The following is a 9,200-nucleotide window of genomic DNA, read 5'->3' as shown; positions in this document are numbered from 1 at the left end:
AGAATTTTCCTCAGCTACCAAATGTTTGTGGCATTTGGTGTAAAACAGATGTGCTTGATGGATATGGAAGACCTTTCTCCTGTCAGATATGCATGTAATATTCTTGCAAAGTTATGCAAAATTCACTGCTTCCTGTCAATCTTGGAGGTTTTTTAACCCCACTGTTCAAAATTTCAGAAAAAATAAGGTATTTTAGTTTTCTATGGACTATAGAAATGTTTAAGAGAAATGGATTAAGAATGGAAGGTTCTGTTAGATTGTCCAGTCCATCTCCACAACCTAATGCATCTTGCAATTTTGTAACTTTTCCACATAGTAAATTTTCAGTTTTAACATACTTTTCTCTACTATTTAAAGCAATTGCTATCCCTAGTCTCTGCCAAAACCTTTGAGGTATTTATAGGCTTATGCTCCACCTCCTCTGTGGTCACACAGTCAAGTTATATGAGTTTAGCTCTCTCAGTGTTTCCTTACAAATCAGTCCCTTCCAGAGCCCTGATTATGTTCCTGGGGCACAGCAGCAAAGGCAATCATCAGATCCAGTCACATGAGAGCTCTGTGGGGAGGGTTTTGGATATTTTAGTCCGACATTTCCTATGTTCCTCTGATGGCTTCTCAAGGACCTGTTTGTTTAGGGCAGGCAGAACTCCTTCCACTCAATATCTGCTGAAAAGCTCAGTCAACTCATTGCTTTTCAAAAAGCGGGAGAACTGACTGTGGAGGCCAAATTCTCTGTTTGGGTAACTTAGTGAAGATCCATTTTCTTTACAGGAACTATTTCAGTTTATTCCAGCAAAGAATTTGGTGCAAGTCTTGAGGAACTGACATACTGTACCAGTAACCAGACTAAATATAATTAGGTTCAATTAATCCAGTATCTATTGTAGATAGCAGTCTATACTTAAGAAAACAGAGGTAGATGCAAGAAACCCTTTGGCAGTATAACAGGGCCCCTACCCCATTACTAGAATGGGAAGGGGATCTAGAGGTACCTGGCCCTTTTCACGTCCTTCACCCCACTCCCTCTGCCTTTTCCTTTCTTACGTTTTGTGTGTTTGCCGATTCATCCTGCTCTTGGTAGAGGTCCCTCCCCCCTGGTTTCTTGGTTGCTTGGTTCTGATTCCTCCCCCTCCCCTCTCATTTCCTTCCACTTCACCTCTGCGTCTCTTCTGCCTGTACCTCGGTGGTGATGCCAGAGGCAAACTCACAGGCAGGGGAGCCTGAAGCAAGATAGGTGCTGGGTCCAGGTGCAGGCAAAGCCTGATGCTGATGACCCTGGGAGAGGAAGGAGAGGGGTCATGTGAGCCAGAGAGCCCTGCATAAACCCAATCCTGAGACCAGGGTGGGCAGTCTGGCCATGGAAGCTGCCAGGGCAGAGCCTTCTCTGAGACACATGAGGCCTGGAGCCCCAACTGCAGAGAGAGGGCTCAGGAGGCAGCCCCAAGTGAAAAGAAGCTGGGGACCTGCATAGGGAAGCAAGATGAGTACCTCAGACACTTTCTGTTTTGCTATCCTTTCTACTTGGAGCCTGCCATTAAGGGGTGTGGTGAACCCTGTCTGGGAGATTCCTTTGAATTTGCTTTTTGCGGTTTTAGTTTTCCTCTGGAGGGCCAGATTGTGGCTGTAGGAGAGGTGGAGACCACTGAAAGCGGGTGACTGGAGACACCCCGAACTTTAAATTGAGCTGAGTGGGCGGAGGAGAAGGACAAGAGTGTGTTCTGTGGTGAATGAAGCCAAGCTTGCTAAACTGTAAAGCAGGAGGTGGCAGGGGAAAAACAGGACTCAAGGCCCCTAGGTGCCTAGGTAGAGGATAATGTGGGTGCTGGAACCTGAAGGTCATGGGGCATGACTGAAGCTGAGCTAGAAGCTTGCAACCAGAAACAGTGGGCCCCAAGCTAGAGGGCTCAGCAAGAGTAAAATTGGAATGAGGCCTGGGGGGAGGCTTGGACCAGACAGGGCCCATCTCTTCCAAAGCGTGTCTTACCCTCTGTGCAACCTCCCCTACTATTTTTGACATTATGATGTAGCAGGAGAGACTACTGAATAGGGGAGAGACTGGAGGGTGTAGGTGCTATTAGTTTCTAGAGGCAGGTACCTTGTAGCAGCACTTGGAAACAGCATACAATCTTTTTTTTACACATAGGATCATTGCATAAAACGAGGCTGAAAAGAACATCAAGAAGTCATCTGATCCACCCTCATGTGCAAGGCAGGATCATTCATGCCGTAACCATCCCAGACCAATGTTTGTCTGCCCTGTACTTAAATGCTTCAAATGATGTAGATGTCACAACCTCCTTAGGTTATCTGTTCCAGTGTTTAACTGCCCTCATAGTTCTTCCTAATATGTAATCTATATCTTTTTTAGAATTTAAATCCATTGCTTCTTGAATGACACCCCAAGGAGCCAGACTTAGCTGCAACAGAGGAATTATGGGTTATGTGTGTGTGGCAGTAAAAGCACAGTAAGTTCCTTCAATGCCCTGGGCTGGGAGGTGGAAGGAGGGGAGGAATATATCCATATTATGCCAACTGCTGGAGAATGGGAAGCAAGGGAGGACAGAAAGACTAGCCTGCCATGGCCCAGACTCTCTGCACTCTGGTCATGGCTGCTGCTGTGGCAGTGAGAGCTCAGGCTGCTGCAGCTGGGGGGACAGGCTTATTACACACTGGATGCACTAGTTCTGTGGCATGGGCTCCCTAGGGGCTACCCATCTGGTACCCCCTCTAAATTGGTGTGCAGGACTGGTGCCCCAATTGCTCACCCTTAGGTATGCTACTGGGTACCAATCGAGGGGGAACAACACATAGTGGTTATTCACTTAATCTGTAAACCACCATCACTGGCAATGGCAAACACTTTCCACTGGCCTCAAGGGATATTCACAAGTAGAATTTTTCCCCTTTTATCAGTATGTTTTTTCTACTCTGGCAATGCCCCTTTAAATCTGTATATACAGATACATTACATAGACTTATACTAATGTGAGTGGGATATGAAAATCTCCAGATATGAAAATCTGCAGATCCACAGATTATAATCTTTGGTGGCCTTTGCCTCTGTCCTCCCCAAAATTCCTCCATTTGAGGCCTGGCAAAGGTCAGTGGTGGGGATAGTACCAGCTTCATTATATGTTACAACTTGGGATACTGAACATTTTTGCAAACATGTTTTACAATAATTTTGACGTTTCAAAAATTCCAGCCAGCAGGGTCACATTTCTGATATCTGGAATCTCATCAGAACTAGAAACAAAAAGCTAGAAATAGCCAATTGATGCCATCAGGAAAAGAAAATCACAAGCTTCCTTATGGAATAGAGAGTCCTTTCTCACTTCTAGCTTTTAAAGATCCAAGCTTTAGAGCTGTGACCATAACTTATGTACAGATAAACTATGTTAAGCTACATATATATAGGCTTTACAGGCATTTTTTTCAGGAACTATTTCAATTAGAGTTTGGTGACTAGTACACCAGCTTTCACAAGAAGAAAAAAGAAAAAAAAAGTTCAGAAAAACCATTCTGAAACCCTAAGCCATCTTTAAAATAGTTTAAAAAACAAGCAGTCTTTACAGACTATGGGTGTCACATAGTATCAAGTTTTGATACCACTTGATATATCAAGTTAAGCAATGGCTTGCAATGACCTGAATAACTTACTCATGGCTTTAATGCTCCTGTGCAGTCTATTCACATCAGTGCCATACTGGTAGAATCTTTGCAACAGGCCACATTATTCACATACAGTTAATTTACTCATCCCCACCCTGAGTCACCACCAAGCATGGAAGGTGGCAGCTGTTTAACAGTGCACAGCAAAAAAGACCCTCATATGCAGATTACAGAAGAGATTCCAGGTTCACCATGAAAGATTTCAGTTTTCTTCTTCAGCAGTGCCTGTAGCACACTGGGGTCCCAGAGGTGGCCGTGATGCCGAGAGTGCTCCGCAGCCATTCCCCACTCTGCCTCTAGAGTGCCCTCCCTTCTGTCTCATCTGCCACACCTTGATGTAATAATGGCATTAAAAGGGAGGCTGCCCACAGGCCTTAGAATGAGCCACAGTCCACCAGGGTCCTCCTGCATCCTGATGGTCTTGACTACAGCGTTAGACTCAGTGGGCCATCTTGGCCTGACCATGGCTCTGCAGGGTACCTACAGCTTTATGGGCTAATTGCATAGCTCCAGTCCTTCCCTACACTATGCCCCAAGCCTTTTGGGAGTCACTGTTTATCAGTCTCTCCTGTTGGGTCTTCAGTCTCTTTGGCCTCTGCCCCTTTCCTCCAGTTGGGCCTTCTAGCCCGGGCCCACTGCTTTGGACCTGGCTTTGAGGCACCTTCTCTTACTGAGAGAGGCGCTATGTAATTGCTTCATTATATCAATACATTATATCCTGCAAGCTTGGTATTTTAGTTAATGGTACTTTTGAAAGCGGTAAGGCAATGCCCTAACTCTGCTTCTCTTGAAGTCAATGGGAGCAAGCTTAGGACTGTTCACTTGGAAAATTCTACCCACTGTGTCTGTTTCCAAGCTACAAAATGGTTATGGTGCCCTTTTCTTACACTTGCCCTTGGGCTTAGCTATTTGTATTTTAATTTTTTTAGCTGGGCATGTCTGTCTGAAAGTGGATTGGGCTGGATCTACTTTAACAAGCCTGTTAAGCTGAGTCACAGCCTCAAGGTGCTATTGTAATATAAGCCTATCATAAAATTTCAACTGTTTTATTATTGTTCACCCATAAGAAATTCTTATGCAATGTTTTAACAAAGGCATTCAAAATCTGATGTACATTTTTAAAAAACTTAGTTTTGGCTCGTCAGCCTTATCATCATCTGCATTTATATTGCTCATGCTCAAAAAATTATAATTATATTATAGAATCTACTTGATACTGATACAAGGTTTGCCACATTTTCTCCCAAAAGGATCCCGCTGCTTTATTTCCCCATGCCACTAATTTTGGGGGAATCAGTCTCTTTCTAAAACTGAGCTATTACAGCAAACAAAGATGTAGATGTATTCAGATGTTGTTTGTTGATGGTGAATATAGCAACAGCTTGGCCAGGCCTACAGATAAATTTTTTATGACCAAGCTAAAATAACAGTACATCTTGCACAAAAGTGGAAGCTAGGACCATACAAAATAGAGCAACCCAATTGGGTTTATTCTCTGTGCTAGATTATGCCAAATCAAGAAAATGGTCAACAGAGTACTGACATGCTCATCACGTGTGTGTGCATCTCAGAAGCCAGTAAAGGCAAGGAAGCTACATATGCTTTTCAAAGGACTTAGCAGCTAAAGAAAATAAAAAGTTAAATCTGTATCTTTTACAAGTTCCTCTTGAGATGCATAAAAGATGTCCTGTACCTGACAAACACTTCTCCCAACAAACATCCTAATGTATAGGGCAGGGGTAGGCAACATTTTTTTGGCCGGAGTGCTGAAAACTCCCACAATGCCTAACTTGGAGGGTGCCGGAGTGCCAGCATGACAGAAAACCAAAATGAGGGCAGGGGGTACATGGCAGAATTCCCTACTTGTGCCCCTTCCCGCCCCCTTGGAGTGGGTGGTGTGGGAGAGGCATGAAACAGCGCAACCACGGTCTCTCCCCAGCTCCCAGCACAGAGCTGATGACTGGGGTCCGGAGCCTGGCACAGCTGTTTATAGCCAGCCTGGGCTCTGGGCAGCAGCAGCAAGCAGTGGGCAGGTTGCAAATAGCTGCACCGGGCTCCACAGCCCTGGCCTCTGCTCAATGCTGGCGGTGACTGTGTGCACACCTTGGGGCAGACAGCCAGGCAGTGCAGCCCGCCCCAGTGTGTTTGATGACACCTCTAAGTATCTGACTGCTCAGACCCATCACCTGTAAATTAACCTACTATTGCAGAGTCTGCAGGAATGCACAAGTCTTGACACCTAGACAATCCAGAACAGGAGCTGGGCAATTCACAGTTATGATATGATGATCAACCTTTTCCTCCTGGTTTGTTTGGACCTAATTGGGCAACTATCAAGGAAAAATGTTTTGAAGTTATACAATTAAACAGTATAAGAGCTAACAGAATTTGCCAGCACTCCAAGAGAAGCAGAGAGAGATCACTGCTACATCACACCCAGCTTAACCAGCAATGGATTCTTCTTAGTGAAAGCTGCAAGACTGGGCCAGGTTTCTTTGCCAGCATTAGTGAGAGAATACTACTGCTGTTAAATATATACAAGGACTTTGTGGAGTAGCTCATTTTATTTTGGGAAGGAGTCTTTTTCTGTGATTTGGTTTTATAAGTTTGCTTGTGGTATTGTTATTAAAGCCTTTCTGCTATTGATTAACTGGGTGTTGTGTCAATTTTTGGGGCACTAGGTTCAAAAATCCACTTATTAAGTGCAACATTATTCATGTCACTTATGCATGCTGACCTGATGACATTGGCAACACGTAGTGGGTGCACATGGATGCGCATGCACCCCCTGAGTGTGGTTGTGCATCCCCTGTGAAAAGGCACTGCCGACACTTTCATGTTGGCATGTTCTACTTTCCATTAACTCATGAAAAAAGAGATGTTAAAGGAAAACAACTTACCAGCGGCAGGAATCGCGGCGGGGCTGGAAGCAGCGGCAGGAATCACGGTGGAGCGGAAAGCGGCAGCGGGTCCTGCACGGCTCATTAGCTGTGGTTTGTTTAAAGGGGAAACAGCTGGGGAAGCGGGGGAGGAGAACCAGTGCGGGAGGATAAGAAGGGAGAGTGAGTAGGCAGAAGGGGAAGAGAGGCAGCAAGAGAGCGTGGGGAGAAGAGCTCCAGAGTGCACCAGGAAGGTGGAGGAGCTGGAGAATGTTGCTGCCGTCTCACAGGAGGAATCTGAATTCTGCCCAGGGGAAGACACTGCCGTCGGTCCTGACAAGACCCAGGTGTCTCGACTGTATGTAACCCTGGGGGCGCGAGGAGAGCCGAAGCTAAAGGCGTCGTCAACGCAGGTGGAGGATGACGGACATAGGAGTTAAGAGGGGATCCTTACAGGAAGAGGGAGTGAGACCTACGTCTGGGATACAGGACCCTGACCAAAATTCGTTGGCAGAATATTCCCTCGATAGGGAGCATAGCTTATTTTTGCTGGAGGTGGTCCCTCCAGCCTGGTGGTTAATTAGCATTTTCTTTTCACTACTAGTGTGGCTTGTTTTGTTGGCATTGTTCTCTGTATTATTACTGTTCAGGGCTACTGAGTTAGAGGGAGCCACGGTCTCTAAAGGTTAGACTGGCCATGAGGGAACCAGGGCTTCCTGGGCCCTGGCATGAGCCTAGCTGGAACCCAGAGGGTCCCCACATCAAGCGGAGGGCCAGCTGGCGGCAACCCCTGTAGCACACTGCTGAGGCGGGGTCTAGGGCGAGGTGCAGGGGAGGGTAGAGCCTGGCAAAGAATATCACGCTTCAGCCTTGGGGAGATAGCCAGCGTCAGGCAACCAGACCCCTCCACTACTGAAATACCATCGAAGTCGTGGCAGGCGGGATAAGGAGGGGAAGACCGCCTGAAGCGGAAGATCGAGGATTACTCCCTTAAGAGACGGAGCAGAAGGTTACCACCAGGCCCGGCGGGTGCACCCTACTTAATATGAACAAAGTCCTTTCATGTGAACAGGGGTGTAGGTTGTAGCTGTGTTGGTCTAAGGACATAGGCAGACAAAGTTCTTTGGGTGAATTTCATATCTTTTATTAGAACAATTTAAATAGTTGGAAAATTTTTTTAGCAAGCTTTCAGATTTAAAAACCCTTCGTCAGGCTGAGGAAGTCTCTGCAGTTGGTGTGTGCTCTTCCTGGATAAAACAAGCCTCTCTCTCTCTCAACTCCTTTCATCCATCTAAGCTTTTCATAGTGACAAGAGGTATGAATTCTGAAAAGGAATCCTGACTGTGAATGCCTGGAGATGTTCTATCAAGATAAATAAAAATAACCCCCACACAACAGACAATAACATAGACATTTACATTTTAGAATTTTTGCTTGGTGGTGTTATGCCTATGAAATCCTCATATTTGTCACTAGACCACCAGTATCTGGCCTGTTTGTTCCAAGCAAAAGGTGCACTCATCCTCCCTCAAATTGAACAAGCAACCTATGTTTATGTAGTTAATTGCAGATTAGACACAGATACCCTGCAACTCGCTGTCTGTATAACCCTAAAACTGACAATGGGTTCATATAGACCTGATAAGGGAATACAAGGATCATTTTCAAGTTGAGAATTTTTTTACATTGAATTTGCATATTTTGCCCTGTTGCTTTACTTATCTTCGATATATCCATTTATCAGTCTAGGAAGAATACTGAGGAAGACAGAATAATTTTAGCCATTTTGTTTAGTATTTCAAAGGGAGAGAATTCTCCTCAATTAGTTTATAGATTCCATAGATTTTATAGACATTAGGGGCTGCAAGGGACCTTGTAAGATCATCAAGTTCACCCCCCCTGCCATAGGCAGGAAGTCTGCTGGGATCAAATGATCCCAGCAAGATATGCAGACATCTTCTTAAGGAGTCCAGAGTGGACGCTCGGACTGTAAAGGAGTTTTTCCTTATGTTTAGTCTAAATCAGCCTTCCAGAAGTTTGTGGCTATTAGACCTTGTTATCTCTTGGGGAGCTCTGGTGAACAATTGTTTTCCCATATCTTGGTGCACGCCCCCCCTTATATACTTATAGACTGCTACTAAGTCCCCCCTGAGCCTTCTCTTCTTCAGACTGAAGAGCCCCATGTCCCTCAGCCTCTCCTCGTAAGGCTTGTTTCCTTGGCATTTGATCATATGGGTGGCTCTCCTTTGCACTCTCTCAAGCTTATCCATGTCCCTCCTGAAGTTGGGGGCCCAAAACTGGATACAGTACTCTAGCTGTGGTCTCAGTAAGGCTGAGTAGAGTGGGAGGATTACTTTCCTGGTTTTGCTTAAGATGCATCAGTGGATGCATGCCAGAGTTTCGTTTGATTTGCCAGCTACGGCGTCGCATTGGTGGCCCATGTTTATTTTGTGGTCCATCAAGACCCCCAACTCTCTTTTGGTCACGGTGCTAGCAAGTGTAGCACTGCCAGGCCTATAAGTATGATGCTGGTTCTTCCTCCCAAGGTGCAGCTCCCTGCACTTCTCTGCATTAAGTACCATCAGGTTTTGGTCCACCCACCTTGCAAGTGTGTCCAGGTCAGCCTGTATCCCCAGCCTATCCTCCAGT

Source organism: Crocodylus siamensis, chromosome 1 (assembly GCF_052110815.1).
Source record: "Crocodylus siamensis isolate JL-2025a chromosome 1, ASM5211081v1, whole genome shotgun sequence".
NCBI classification, from domain to species: Eukaryota; Metazoa; Chordata; order Crocodylia; family Crocodylidae; genus Crocodylus; species Crocodylus siamensis.
This window is presented reverse-complemented; position numbering follows the sequence as displayed.